Below are 13,720 nucleotides of genomic sequence, written 5' to 3'. Positions count from 1 at the left end.
GAGAGACACAGAATCTGATGCAGGCTCCAGGCTCCAGCCGACAGCACAGAGCCCAAGGTGGGGCTTGAACCCACAAACCGTGAGATCGTGACCTGAGCCGAAGTCGGATGCTTAACTGATTGAGCCACCCAGGCACCTCTGCACATTTTATATCAATGGAATTACATGATCCACGTCTAGATTCTTTCGCTGGGTACTGCTTTCAAGGGCTCATCTATGTTGTAGCAGGTGTGCTAGACATCTGCTCCCTTTAATTGGCTGAGTAACAATCCATTGTATGGACACGGCCACATTTTATCCATTCATTTGTGTTGTTTCCATTTCTTGGCTCTAGTGAGTAACGCTAAGAGTATTTGTGTGCATGTTTTTGTGTGGACATGTGTTAACTTTCTTGGCTATGCACTAGGGGAGTGGAACAGCTGGGTCATATGTCAGCTCTGTCTTTAACTTGGAGGGGTGCCAAACTGTCTTCCACAGAAGCCGTATCATTTGAGATCCCTGCCAGCAGCGTCCGAGGGTCCCCATTTCTGCGCATCCTCACCAGCACTTACTTTTTCCAGGTCGTCGTAGCAAAAGAAGGGGTTTTGGTCTGGATGATGTTGAGCGAGGAGTCTGTTCTTTTGGGACATATCCACTCAAGTCTTTCGCCTGCTTAAAACTCCTTTGTCCCGGGATGCCTGGCTGGCTCCGGTCCTGGTCTCGGGGTTGTGGGTTGGAGCCCCTCACTGGGTGCAGAACTTAGTTAAAAATAAACTATGTTAGCTAACTTGACAATAAATTACATTAAAAAAAAGGTATGAGACACAGATGTAGTCAATAAGCTAATTAAAATGCAAAGAAAGAAGAAACTTTAAAAAAATTTTTTAAGTTCAATTTTTTGAGAGAGAGAGAGAGAGACAGAGAAAGAGAGAGAATCCCAAGCAGCTGTCAGTGCGGAGCCAGACGGAGGGCTCAATCTCACGACCATGAGATCACAACCTGAACGGAAATCAAGAGTCGGGGTGTCAACCCACCGAGCCATCCAGGTGCCCCACAGACAAGCTCTTTTAAAAGTCGTTTGTTTGTTGATTGCTTGAGTTGTGAGCTCCCTGTCTGTTTTGGATCCAACTCGCTTATCAGGTGTATGCTTTGCAAATATTCTGACCCCTGCGATGCAGCGTCCCTTGTCAACAGCCTGTGGAAGCGCCAGCGTCTTGGTTCTCACGACGCGGGGTCTGGGGACGCCGCTCCAGCCCCGCCCACCCTCGGGGCCGAAGCGACGGCTGTGCCCTCCGCCACGCCGGTCCGCCAGCGGCCCGTCGGCCCGCCCCTCTCCCGACCGCTCTAGCCCTCTAGCCGTCTCGTCGCCTCCCTCCGTGTGACGTCACTTCCGGCTCGCCGTAGCGGGCGCGCCGCCGCTTCCTCCTCCCGCGGTCCCGGATGCGCCTAGCGGAGCGGCGCCGCCTCGACCGCCGCCCCCAGGCCTCAGCCGGACGCGGCCGGAGTGCGGTCCAGCCTCGGGTAGGTGAGGTCGCGGCGTGACCGGGGACGGTGGGGGTCGGGGTCGGGAGTCTTGCGGTTCGCGCCCGGCCTTCTTAGAGCCCTCCCCCGCCAGGGGCGTGTAGTCGGGGGCGCGCCGGGGTTGGGGGGAAGCTGCCGGGAGTTGGGGGGCGCTGGCGCGGGGGCGCCGGGGGTGGAGGTGGCACTGGTTTGGCGCAGAGACGCGATACGCGGAGACGGGATCGCCGGGGGAGGGGCGCCGGGAGTCGGGCCTGGCGGGGGTGTGTGAGGGTGGCCGGGGCTGCGTGAGGGAGCGATGGTGCGGCGCGGAGACGCGGCCCGCGGTGACGGGGCGCCGGGGTGGGTGGGGGGCGCTGGCGCGGCGCAGAGATGGGGCCCGCGGTGACGGGGCGCCGGGGAGGGGGTGGGGAGGGGGCGCAGAGGCGGGTGGCGGCGCTGGCGCAGGGAGGTGGCCCGCCGTGATGGGGCGCTGGTGCAAAGATGCGGCCTGAGGTGACTGGGCGCCCGGGCGAGTTGGGGGGCGCCGGCGCAGAGATGTGGCCCGCCGTGATGGGGCGCCAGGGCGAATTAGGGGCCGCTGGCGCAGAGACGGCGCCCGCGCTGACGGGGCTCCCGGGTGGGTGGGGGACGCCGTGAGGGTGGAGGAGGCACTGGCGCGGCTCAGAGACCCGGGTGCCAGGCGGGGCGGCTCTCCAACCCTCACTGCAGGCAGGCGGCGGGGTCTCGCGTGGTCTCAGTTAGCTGTCGGCTTGGCTCGATTTTTGTTTGGTTCTGGAGTCTCCGCGTCCGACATACTCAACAAGGATAGGCATTCCCCGGTGCACAGGTCCTCCTGCGCGAGGCGTCCCTCCTTCACGGATGTGGGAACAGGTGCAGAGGGAAAGTGACTTGTTCGAGTCCTTCTGTGGGGGACACCCGGGCCGATGCAAACCCAGCTCGTTTGGACGCGGCTGCGCGCTGCGCATTAGCGTAGTCGGAATGTTCGAGGCTCCACTGTGTAGCCAGCCCACTTGGGCTCCTCAGATGGCTCAGCCTTCTTACCGCCAGGCCTTTGCGCTGGTTGTCCCCTGTGCCTGAGCACTTTTCCACAGAGGTCTGGAGCCCTCCGTCTCGACTCAGATGTCACCTGATCAGTAGAGAAGAAGGGTACAGCCAATGCTAGTGGGTGCCCATCCCTGCTGTTGTAGGTGTTTGAGTCTTTCTGTGTTTTCTGATTGGTTTTTGAAGTGACACATGCAATAGAATGATTTTGGTAACTTTTTTGAGTGGAGCTAATAAAACAAATATGCTCTCTGAACGGTTGCAGCGAATGTAAAAATATATCTTGAAACTGAATTATTCTGCCACCTAAAGATAAGCACAATTGATGTTTTTTTTAATGGCACTTTGTTCTGTCCGTGTAATTTTTTTTAGTAAGATTGTATAATGCAATTTTATGTGCTTTTATAAACACAGGGTGATGACACAGTGTTCCCTCCCGTGCTCGCTGCTGGTGGCGCTGTAGTGTTCACGGGCCGTTATTTGCTCTCTCGTGTCGGATGCACCCTGGCTTGTGTGCTCTAGGCCACGGCTCTAATGTTGTCTTGTCTTGAGTTTATCTTCGCTCCGGCGTATTTTGTCACGATATACAAATCTTCCAGCCACCGTTTCTAGGTCTTAGTTTCCTCTTACGCCAGATTTAGAAAAAATCCTGTCTTTCCTGTCACCATTTTCTCTCCTCATTTGTCTTGAACCAAGTTCACTGAAGCTTTTGGTCCCACCTCTCCTCTGAAAGCGCTCCTGTTGGGGTCACCCGAGCTGTTGCGTTGCCAAGGCCCCTGTGGACAGCCTTTGACCCGGCTGCCCTTGGCTTCCTCCACACTCTGTCTCCTGGTGGCGCTGAGATGCCACCCTGCTGGTTCTCCTACCTGGCGGGGCACCGCCTCCAGTCGCTCTGCTGCCTCCTCCCATCTGCCTCATTTTAAATGTTGTAACGCCTCAGGGCAGTCCCCAGGCCTCCTCGCTGGTCTGTACGGCCAGGCGATCCCTGTGTTGCGGCCGTAGGTCCCACGCCAGCATCTCCTGAACGTGGAGGTCCTGCCTGGATCTTCCCGAGCCGAGTTCCACGCCACACTTGCACTTGGGTGGAACCTGTCGCTGACACGCTGTGGCGTTTCATTTGGAGGCAGTTCCACATTTGTGGTTCCTCAGCTCAGGCCTCTGGCGTGATTTGTTTCTCTTGCACATCCTAAATGTGATCTGTCAGCACTTTCAAAGTAGAATTCAAACCTGGCTGCCCCTCACTGCCTTCTTGGCCACAGTCCCCCCTCTCTTACCTGGGTTATTCTCCTCCCTGCTTTACCTGCTCGCCTGAGCTGTTCTGCACTGCAATTTCAGCAAAGCAGCTGGGTGACGTTTTTATTTATTCATTTATTTATTTATTTTTTTAATGTTTATTTAACTTAATTTTAATTTTTTTTAATGTTTATTTTTGAGAAAGGGACAGACAGACAGACAGAGGGGGAGGGGCAGTTAGACAGGGAGACGCAGAATCTGAAACAGGCTCCAGGCTCTGAGCTGTCAGCACAGAGCCCGACGCGGGGCTCTCACTCGTGAACCAGAAGATCGTGACCTGAGCCGAAGTCGGGCATTTAACCGACTAAGCCACCCAGGTGCCCCTGTTTATTTATTTTAGAGAGAGAGAGAACGTGCACGTGCTGTGAGAGAGGGAGAGAGAGAATCCCAAGCAGGCTCCACGCTTTCAGTGAAGAGCCGGACACAGGGCTCAGACTCAGGAACCGAGAGATCATGACCTGAGCCAGAGTCCAGCGCTTCACCGACCGGGCCACCCAGGCCCCCCGAGTGAGTTTTAAAAACAAATCAGGGGCGTCTGGGAGGCCCGGTCGGTGAAGCGTTAGACTCCGGCTCGGGTCATGATCTCTTGGTTGGTGAGTTCGAGCCCCGCCCACATCGGGCTCTCTGTTGGCAGCGTGGAGCCTGCTTGGGATCCACCATCGTCCTCTCTCTGCCCCTCCCCTGCTCACGTGTGCCGTCTCTGTGTGTCTCTCTCAAAAATAAACATCAAGACAAGACAAAACAGGAGTCAGACTGTGCATCTCTTTTCTTGAAGCTCTCCGTGGTTTCCCGTCTCCCTCAGGAAAAAAAGCCAGAAGTTCTCCGGGCAGCTCATGAAGTACCTGGTGACCAGGCCCTTACTGCTACTTCATGTCCCCCGCACCTTCCTTACTCCTTGTCCCCTGGCCCAGCCACACCTGGCTCCGGACCCGGGCGTGCCCTGGCCCTGTGGGGAACGTCGGGCCCTTACGTGGTCTGACTCTTTCTTTTCAGAAGCCCCTCTTCAGACAGGCTTCTGTGGGACTCCGCACCTTGCCCACGTCACTCGCTGTCTCTGTCCCTTACCTTGCCACAGCTTTGCTGTTGCGCTTGTCTGCCCGCTACAGCTTTGCGTGTCGCCTGTCCCCCTTCTGGGGGCAGGAACGACGCTGTGTTCACTCTTGCACCCCCAGTGATTCAAACAGCGTTTGGAGTAAGTGTGTAATAAATATTTATCGAGTAAACATATTAATGAACAAATTTTTCTCTAAAGCAGGAGGATTTGGCAGGAACTAGAAATACGGGGGTAACGAAGGATTCCAGGGGATGCCGAGGAATAGAATTCACATGCTCAGAAGAGGGAAACTGGCTCTTCCAAGAGGGACAGACACACGCAGGAGGTGACGCTTGATGCAGGGAGAGAGGAGGGGGGGAGAGTCAGGTGGGAGGTGGGGGGGCTTGGGCCGTTCAAGGAGAGAGTCTGTCACCTGACCCTGCGTTCAACTGAGGTTGAATGTCCGGCCGCCCGTGGCGTCGTCCGTGGGGCCTGTTCTGTGTGCGGGAAGTGAATTCTCTCCGTCCGTCCCCCTGCCCCCATTTTTATGTCCCTGCTCTTGCACGGGAGGGAAGCTTTCCTTCTCTGCCAGGGGGTTTGTGGCTGCCCAGCGGGGCCCCTGGGGTCCGCCACTCGTCCGGCTCTTCCGGTGCCCGAGGCTCTGCAGTCCCAGAGACGGGGTCTCGCCTGGCCTGTTTCCTTCCTCAGGTTTTGGCTGCGGCGGCAAGAGGCAGCCGAGCCTTTTTACAGCTGGGAGAGCAGCCTGTTCCTCAGGGAGCCTGGCTCTGCTCCTCAGCCTCCTGGAGAGGGACTGGGTGCCCTGCTGCCTTCAGGGGCCGAGGTCTGGGCCTCAAGTGTTTTCTTGTGAGCTGAGTGTCCTTCCGGCCTGTATTCTCAGCCCCGCCCACTGTGATTGCTGCTTTATTTCTGGTCAGTGGAAACTTTTATCTTGTTTTGGTGCACTAGGGTAGAAATACATTTTTAAAATCACTTATGTACTGAGCGGGAGGGAAGGTCTTCGCATAACCTCACGGCCATTTCACTTGGCTTTCTGAGAATTTTGACAGACGTGGTGTCGTTTCCATAATAGTCAGGAGCCACAACAATGTCTTCACCCCAGACAGGTCCCCGGGGCTGCCAGCCTACCCAGCTCCTCCCGCCAGCCCTCGGCAGCCACTGATGTCTGTCCTTCCTGGGCTGGCAGTGTGGACGCTCTCGAGTCTGGCTTCTCTCTTGGCGCGTCGTGTGTCTGCGCTTCATCCGGGTTCTGCCCGTCCCAGAGCTTCTTTCCTCCGTTGCTGAGTGGTGTGGCCGCACTTGAGCCACTCCCCTGCTGAAGGGTGTTCGGGTTGGGGCTAGTCCTCTAGTACAGGCAGCGCGTGAGTAATTCACGTTGTGGGACATTCACGCGGCACGGAAGCTCTCACGGGTTGACGGAGTTCCCCTTCGCTCTTTCTCCCCGTTCTCGACGTCCTCCCCAGAACGAACTGATCGGGTGTCCGTTTCTCCGGGTTTCCTTCTGTGCATTAGAAGCGGGATCACGGTATACCTGAGGGCGGTGTTTCTCACAAGGGACTGAAAATGGGTGCTTGGGAGGAGGGTGAAAAAAATATTGGGACAGTGGTTTAGGCCTCACATAGGGTCAGGCGCTTCAGTGGATATGTGCTGTGGCTGCGGGGTTAAAATTTCACAGGGGGGGTGGGGGGATTCGGAGAGAAATGTCTAAGCAGGGCCTTCAGGGGCTGTGGGTAAAAGATTGAGAAGCGACGGCAGTACGGTGAGGCGGGGGCTCGCACCTTTGTGACTTGTGAGGGGAAGGACTTCTTCAGTTTGTCCGGACTTTCCTCTCAAGCTGAGCTGGATCCTGTCTGCCTGGGGAGCACGGAGCTCTGTGCTCCGTCAGGTGAAGGACCTCCGCCACTGCCACGACTGGAGACCCTTGGCGTCCTGGCCTGTTAAGTTAGAAGGGACACGGAGGTCTCGGTCCCCGTTTCCGCGCTGTGGCACTGCGACACGGCGCAGGGAATGCCACGTTGTTTTAAAACGCTGTTTAGCCTGCTTTATGACATCTGGAATTCACATACCTTAGGAATGAGTATGGAGCCTTCATCATTGGCTCTGATCGGGGCCAGAAAGAGTGAACGCTTTGTTAGTGTCTGGGACTCCGGTTACAGCCCTTGATTTTTTCCTGTAATATTTTACTGTGAAAATTTCAAAGAAACACGGAGGCTGAGAGGATTATACAGTAAACTACCAACATACCCATGACCTAGTTTCTGTTAACATTTTTCTGTGTGTGCTTTGTCACTCGTCCGTCCATCCATCTGCCTTTTAAAGTTTTGGGAAGCATTTCAAGGGAAATAAAAGCAGTGTCTACTATGTTTAAGCCTCACCCCCTCCTTTTTTTTTTTTTTTTTTTTTTTAGCTTCCCCAGTGTTGCCTGCTATATCCTTTGTTTTTGTTTTTTTTATATATATATTTTTTCAACGTTTATTTATTTTTGGGACAGAGAGAGACAGAGCATGAACGGGGGATGTGCAGAGAGAGAGGGAGACACAGAATCAGAAACAGGCTCCAGGCTCTGAGCCATCAGGCCAGAGCCCGACGTGGGGCTTGAACTCGCGGACCGCGAGATCGTGACCTGGCTGAAGTCTGACGCTTAGCCGACTGCGCCACCCAGGCGCCCCTATATTTATTTTTAAGAGAGAGCGCAAGCAGGGGAGGGGCAGAGAGAGAGAGAGAGAGAGAGAGAGGGAGAGGGAGAGAATCTGAAGCAGGATCCAGGCTGTGAGCTGTTTGGCGCAGTCTGACATGGGGCTCGAGCCCATGAACCGTGAGATCGTGACCTGAGCCGAAGTTGGATGCTGAACTGAGCCACCCAGGTGCCCCCCCCCCCGCCTTGTTTTTGGTGTTTACCAGGTTACTTAGGGGAGTACTAGCCGCCTGCTAGAAAGCACTTTTCCTGGGGAAGCAGGGAGCAGGGGGCACTCTCTGCAGAAGGACGTTATGGAGCATGGCAGTGCTTTCTTGGGAGAAGAGGGAGGTTTCACGTGGCTGCAACTGGGTGTTTGTGGAAGGTCCTTGTGGCATAGCTGCTGCTACCGTGGGTTGGGGTTCGGTCTCCATCCTGGCCCTGGCTCTCCTTAAGCTGCTTCCTCACAGAACTGCAATGTGGTGGTGCTTGGATCTCTCAGGCCTCAGATCCGATCTGGCTCACACCGAAGGAGTTCCTGTCCCAGCCTGTGGGGGCACAGCTCACCCGGAGCCCCAGCATCCTTCTTCACCCGGTCTTTTTTTTTCTCTTTAATTCTTTTTTTTTTTCCTCATATTTACTTAGAGAGAGAGAGAGAGAGAGAGAGAGAGAGAGAGAGAATCCCAAGCAGGCTAGCATTGTCAGTGCAGAGCCTGACGCAAGGGCTTGAACTCACGAATGGTGAGATCATGACCTGAGCCAAGATCAAGAGTCAGACACTTAACCGACTGAGCCCCCCCAGGCACCCCCACCCCAGTCTTTCTTTTTTTTTCCTTTTTAAGTTTATGTATTTTGAGAGACAGAGCAGAAGAGGGGCAGGGAGACAGGGAGAGAGAGAGAGAATCCCAGGCAGGCTCTGTGCTGTCAGCACAGAGCCTGGTATGGGGGTTGAACTGACGAACCATGAGGTCATGAGCTGAGCCGAAACCAAGACTTGGACACTTGACTGACTGAGCCCCCCAGGCACCCCCACCCTGCTCTTTCTTTAAAAAAATTTTTTTTCATGTTTTTATTTTATTTTTAAGACCGAGAGAGACAGAGCATGAGTGGGGATGGGGCAGAGAGAGAGGGAGACACAGATTCCAAAGCAGGCTCCAGGCTCCGTGCTGTCAGCACAGAGCCCGACACGGGGCTTGAACTCACAACCTATGAGATCATAGCCTGAAAGTCAGGTGCTCAACCGACTGAGCCACCTAGGAGCCCCTCACCCTGCTCTTTTTTTTTTTTTTTTTTTTAATGTTTATTTATTTTTGAGACAGAGACAGAGCATGAACAGGGGAGAGTCAGAGAGAGGGAGACACAGAATCCGAAACAGGCTCCAGGCTCCGAGCTGTCAGCACAGGGCCCGACGCGGGGCTCGAACTCACGGACTGCGAGATCGTGACCTGAGCCGAAGTCGGACGCTTAACCGACTGAGCCACCCAGGCGCCCCTCACCCTGCTCTTTCTTAACCCACTTGTGGCTGCCCGCTCGGCTCCTCCCCCCCCCCCCCCCCCCCTGGTTTTTAGGAGTGGGGGTGGGGTGCACATCAGCTTCTCTATTTGTAGAGAGGCTGCGGTGAAAGGAGCAGCTTTCGTTAATCTTTATTGCCTCGATTTGTTTTTATTCTCAACGTTAACCTTAGTTTGAAATTCAAATAGTATTAAGTGAAGGTCTGACTACTCTTTCAAAGATGGATAAGGTTAAAACAGTCAGGAGTCCCTGTCCTAAAATCTCCTCGCCCTTTTACCCTTTGTCTTCTGTGGAGGCTGCTGCCTGCTTGCTGGTGTTGCGTGTCATCGTGTCCTGCCCCCCTGCCCCTAGGGTCCTCCGTTCTTCAAGGGTGTCCTTGCTTGTGGGCCATTTCGGTAGCAGAACTAGATGTGTTTTAAGGGGAAAAGCCGCGTTTATACGGACTCCTGGTTCTCGTCCAGCAGCACGGAGTTGTTCCATTGTCCCCTGCCTTCCCTTTTCCATTGTTGTGACTGTGTTGTCCTTTCTAGAGTTCCATTGTTGTTTCTGTTTGTATTGGCTTTTAGGGAGTTCTTCGTCTTTGTTGATTTAATTTTGCTTTTTGAAGATGTGACTCACATGATTCTGAAAATCAAAGTGGTACAAGATGGTGTGCATAGGAGTGTCGTCTCTACTGCCTGTCACTCTGTCTACACCACCCTCGGCAGGTCATCGGCCTCCTTCATTTCTGGCTCATTCTTCACGAGTACCTGTTTTACATGAGCAGATGTTTATGGGACGTCAGTGCTTGTAGACTGTTGTAATGAATAGGACTAGGAAAGATGTTTTTCAAGAAAAAATTAGGTATGTACAGATATGTGTGTATCTGGGGGCTTTTTTTGGTAGAAGAACATGCAGGCAAGATGTATCTATATGTCTCTGTCTTTTCCTCGTGGGCAAGGGTAGTGTTTCACACATGGTCTTTTGCACTTTGCTTATCTGACTCCGTGTTAGCCCTGCGTGAATGCACGAGAGCTTTCTCCTGCATTTGTGTGGCCGCGTGGTGCTGCACTAAATGGAAGGACCACATGGATTCAGCCCGTCTCTGAAACATGGATGGGCGTGGAGTTTGGTCCTGATGTTTTGCATTTACAAATAAAACTTTGTGCGGGCGTGTGGATGTGTTTTTGTACGGGAGGTGGATATTCAGGGCAAAGCGGAGCGCTGGCCTCAGTGCGTGCATGGACACGTGCAGGTGTGCGCAGCGGCTCCAGGCCCGTTTGGGGGTCCCACAGCTCCCCGTGGCCTCCCCCACAGGCTCGCCGCCTGGCTTCTGAACTGTTCAGTCTGGTAGATGAGAAGTGACGCTTCGCCTCAATTTTAATTGCCATTTTTTGACTAGGAGCGATGACATACAGGTGAAATGTGCTTGAAAAATGCAGCTCCGTATCCTGGAGTTGTACCTGGTTTTACTGGATTTTCGTAATAGGAAATCTCATCTCATAAGTAAGGGCTGGGAGCGAGTGAACGGAGTCAAACCTGTAGTCCACTACTTGTGAGCAGCCTCGGAGAGGTACTCCGTGTTTTGATGGATTTCAAGGGCCAAGTCTAGGCTCTGGTTTTTGCATTTGGAGTCTTGGACTGTCTTCTGACACCCCGTGTCTGCCGCTCTGGGTTCTCACAGCCCATAGGGGCGGTGAGCATGCTCTGTGCACGGAAACGGGTGGTGTTGCGGACGTTGAGAAACACTTCCCTGCAGGAACAGCAGTGCTCCCTGCGTGATGAATGGTGCCCGGCCCTGCTTTGGCCGGGGTGGGGCACCGTGACCATGGCAATAACACCGCGGAGCTACCCGAAGCGGGAGATGGCCCCGACTGGATCTGGGGAAGTGTGGGGGCAGAGAGGGATGTGGGTTTGGGAAGGCAGCAAGGCTCATGGCTTGAGCTCCCGACCTGTTGAAGGGGAGGAAGAGGGGTTCTGATCCCTAGCCGCCCGGACTCTGGCTGATCCCGGATGGGAAGCTGGGAGTGGAGGGCGGGCAGCGGGAGCCGTTCCAGGCCTAAGCAAGCGGGCTCGGAGCAGCTGCTGTAAGTGTCCGGTCTCCCGGGCCCTCCACCCACCCTCTGAAGGGATCTGGCCCGGGCACCCCTGCCCTCCACTGATAACTGGGCCCAGGCAGTATTCCTTAGAGTGGCATCTTCCTGGTGTCCAGATGTGCCCCTTTATGATGTCATTGCCACCCTGACAGAGCAGCAGCAGGCACAGATGGGCCTCTGGCTGGCACCGTCCTGCCGGTGGCACCGGTGAGTGTTGCGTGCAGTGGTCTTGAGGGCTTGCACTCGTGGTCTAGCCTGGTGCCACTGACCTTGGCCTTCTCCTGAGTAGTGCCCACCTGGCCCATGCTTCAGGGTTGGCTCCAGCTCTTTCTGATGGACCTTGAAAGTAGACACAGCCGCCGTAAAAAAAAAAAAAAATGTTGTTTTGCCATTGGTGGTAGCTTTGCTCTCCCTTGGGGTACCTGTGGCACATTTTGAGGTAAAGCTGCTTTATGTAAGCAGTTTCTTTACATTGTAGTCGATTGGCTTTATTTCTGTATCTTGACCATAAGCTCACTGAAGTCAGGATTCACTTTTTCAAAAAGCTGAGATGTAATTTACACGTATCAAAGTTCACGCTTTAGCGCGTGGGCTCTGTGACTTGGGACAAACATGTTTGTGACCATCCTCACAAATCAAGTGGAGAAATGGATCCACACCCCCAAATTCCCTCCTCCTCCTCCTCTCAGGTCAGCTCCTGCCTCACCTGCAGCCCCCAGGGTCTGTCTAATCTCTGTCCCTTGGTTTTGCCCGTTCCAGGATATCACGTCATGTCAGTGACCTGTGGTACATGATCCTCGAGTCTGGCCGCTCCTTGGCGTCTCTCGACTGGTCCTGGTGTGGGCATGTCACTAGCTTGGTCCCTGCGTTGCTGAGGCTCCGCGTGTGGCTGTTCCAGTGCCGTGTGCCTTTGCCAGGTGAAGGTCAGTGTTTGTATTTGACATGTTTCACTGGATCACTGTGTAATTTATACTTTCAGCAGAGTGGTGGTTATATTACATATCGGTGTCTCGCTGTTTTCACTTAACATGTTTGAACATTTTTCATTTTTATTACAGTCTCCATCTAGAACTTGGACACTGGATATTTCTGGTTTTTTTTTTTTTACTGAATTTTACTGCAACGAATATTTTTACGCACAATGTAAAAAAATAGGTCAGTTTTCTCAGGAGAGATTCCCAGAGATAGTATTACTGGGTCAAAGGTAATGGGGTCAGATGGGTTGCTTCTGCTTTCCCAGCACCATCGCCCACCCCGCTAGGCATGCTCTGGGCTCTGAGCCCTTTGAGATCTCCACTCCGTGTCCCCATCTGCCTCCCACACCCCCTAGCGGGTTGGCCGGGTGCCTGCTGTGGGATTTAACATCTCGGCCAAGTGGGCCTGGGAGATAGTTATTTCCATGCGTGTCGCATTCATTAGTAGTGAGGTTGGATGCTGTCCTTCCAGCTGCTTAAGTACATGTTTTTCTTTCGTGCACCTTTGTCCTTGATTCATTTTTCTGTGGGGTTTGAGTGTTTTTCAGTTTGCAAGAGTGCTTTCTGTGATACCGGTCGTAGTCCTTTGTTGTAATTACCCCAAATAGTCATGATTTTGATGATTTACTTTTGAGTTTTAAACATTTTTAAATTGCGTGTTTTCAAATCCATGTGTCTTTTCAGATACAACTTTACCGCGTTAAGTTTAGGGACTTGAATTCTCTTCAGAGCTTTAGTAAGTATTCACTTTTGTGTTCTTTACATATTTCCGTTTTGACTTTCCTACGTTTGGTAAAAAAACTTGGAACGTTAGCTTGTAAAGTGCTTCATTTATTTTGGTGAACGATTTGTGGTGACACTTTAAATGGGGTTTTCACCACGTGTCAGTGATCCGTGCCCCCCGACTCTTACCTTCCCCTGGTTTTGTGAGTTGTGAGACATAAGAGAGTCTGTTCCTGGCCTCTGTTTTCCTACTGGTCTCTCTGGGGACGTATTGTAGGGAAGTAACTGCAGCTGTGCTCCTGTGTGCGTGTTGACCCTGTAGTTCTGTCTTTGTGCCATTTCCGCACTGGTCTTCGGTGCGTGCTTACGAGGACCAGGCGCAGAAGCTCGTTCTGAGAGCAGCAGGCATGCCTGAGGCCCCTCTGCAGGGCGCCCGTCGGGGGGGGCTGCTCAAAGCCTTCCTCCCTGTGACCCTGATTTCCCGTGTAGACGCGTGCTGCTGCTGGCCTGTGATCGTTGGGCTCTGTCTTCAGAGGTGCCCGCCGAGCACAGAGTGCCGTTTCTGCTGTTTAAATAGGCCCTGATTTTCAGCTTCCTCAGCCTTTCCTCGTGTAGCCGTACGTTCTGTGGCTTCTGATTGCATGTATCCGTCTACTCCAGCCGGGGCCTGGGGCTGTGGGGCGCTCCACGCATATATGTATCTTTGTCAGCTTGATAACTTCTGGTTTATGATGTTTGCATCCCTACTTTCTGTGAGATGAGCTATGAGGACGAGAGGGCCGGCCCTCTTGCTCGTTTTGGGGGGCAGGGATGGAAGGAACACCCAAGAAGCGGGGAGCCAGGTGGGAATTTCAAACCATGGAAGGGTATTTCTGTG

At 53.7% G+C, this 13,720-nt stretch overlaps 1 protein-coding gene across 12 annotated transcripts in view; it reads left to right on the top strand.

The window, feature by feature from the left end:
* The first annotated feature begins 1,381 nt into the window (after positions 1-1,381).
* EP400 (E1A binding protein p400) overlaps positions 1,382-13,720 on the top strand; it is a 102,620-nt gene continuing 90,281 nt past the window's right edge. For 10 of the 12 annotated variants that reach the window (XM_040464168.1, XM_040464165.1, XM_040464166.1 and 7 more), the window contains exons 1-2: positions 1,382-1,500; positions 11,906-12,069. The gene's annotated coding sequence lies outside the window, so the exon portion shown is untranslated. Of the gene's footprint in view, positions 1,501-11,905; positions 12,070-12,804; positions 12,857-13,720 lie in introns of all 12 variants that reach the window. The other 2 variants (XM_040464159.1, XM_040464160.1) reach the window with 2 other exon arrangements.

Source organism: Herpailurus yagouaroundi, unplaced genomic scaffold (genome assembly GCF_014898765.1).
Source record: "Herpailurus yagouaroundi ecotype Mexico unplaced genomic scaffold, PumYag 437, whole genome shotgun sequence".
In the NCBI taxonomy this organism is placed as follows: domain Eukaryota; kingdom Metazoa; phylum Chordata; class Mammalia; order Carnivora; family Felidae; genus Herpailurus; species Herpailurus yagouaroundi.
Note: the sequence above shows the minus strand (reverse complement) of the source record. Positions and strands in the feature narration are given on the sequence as shown.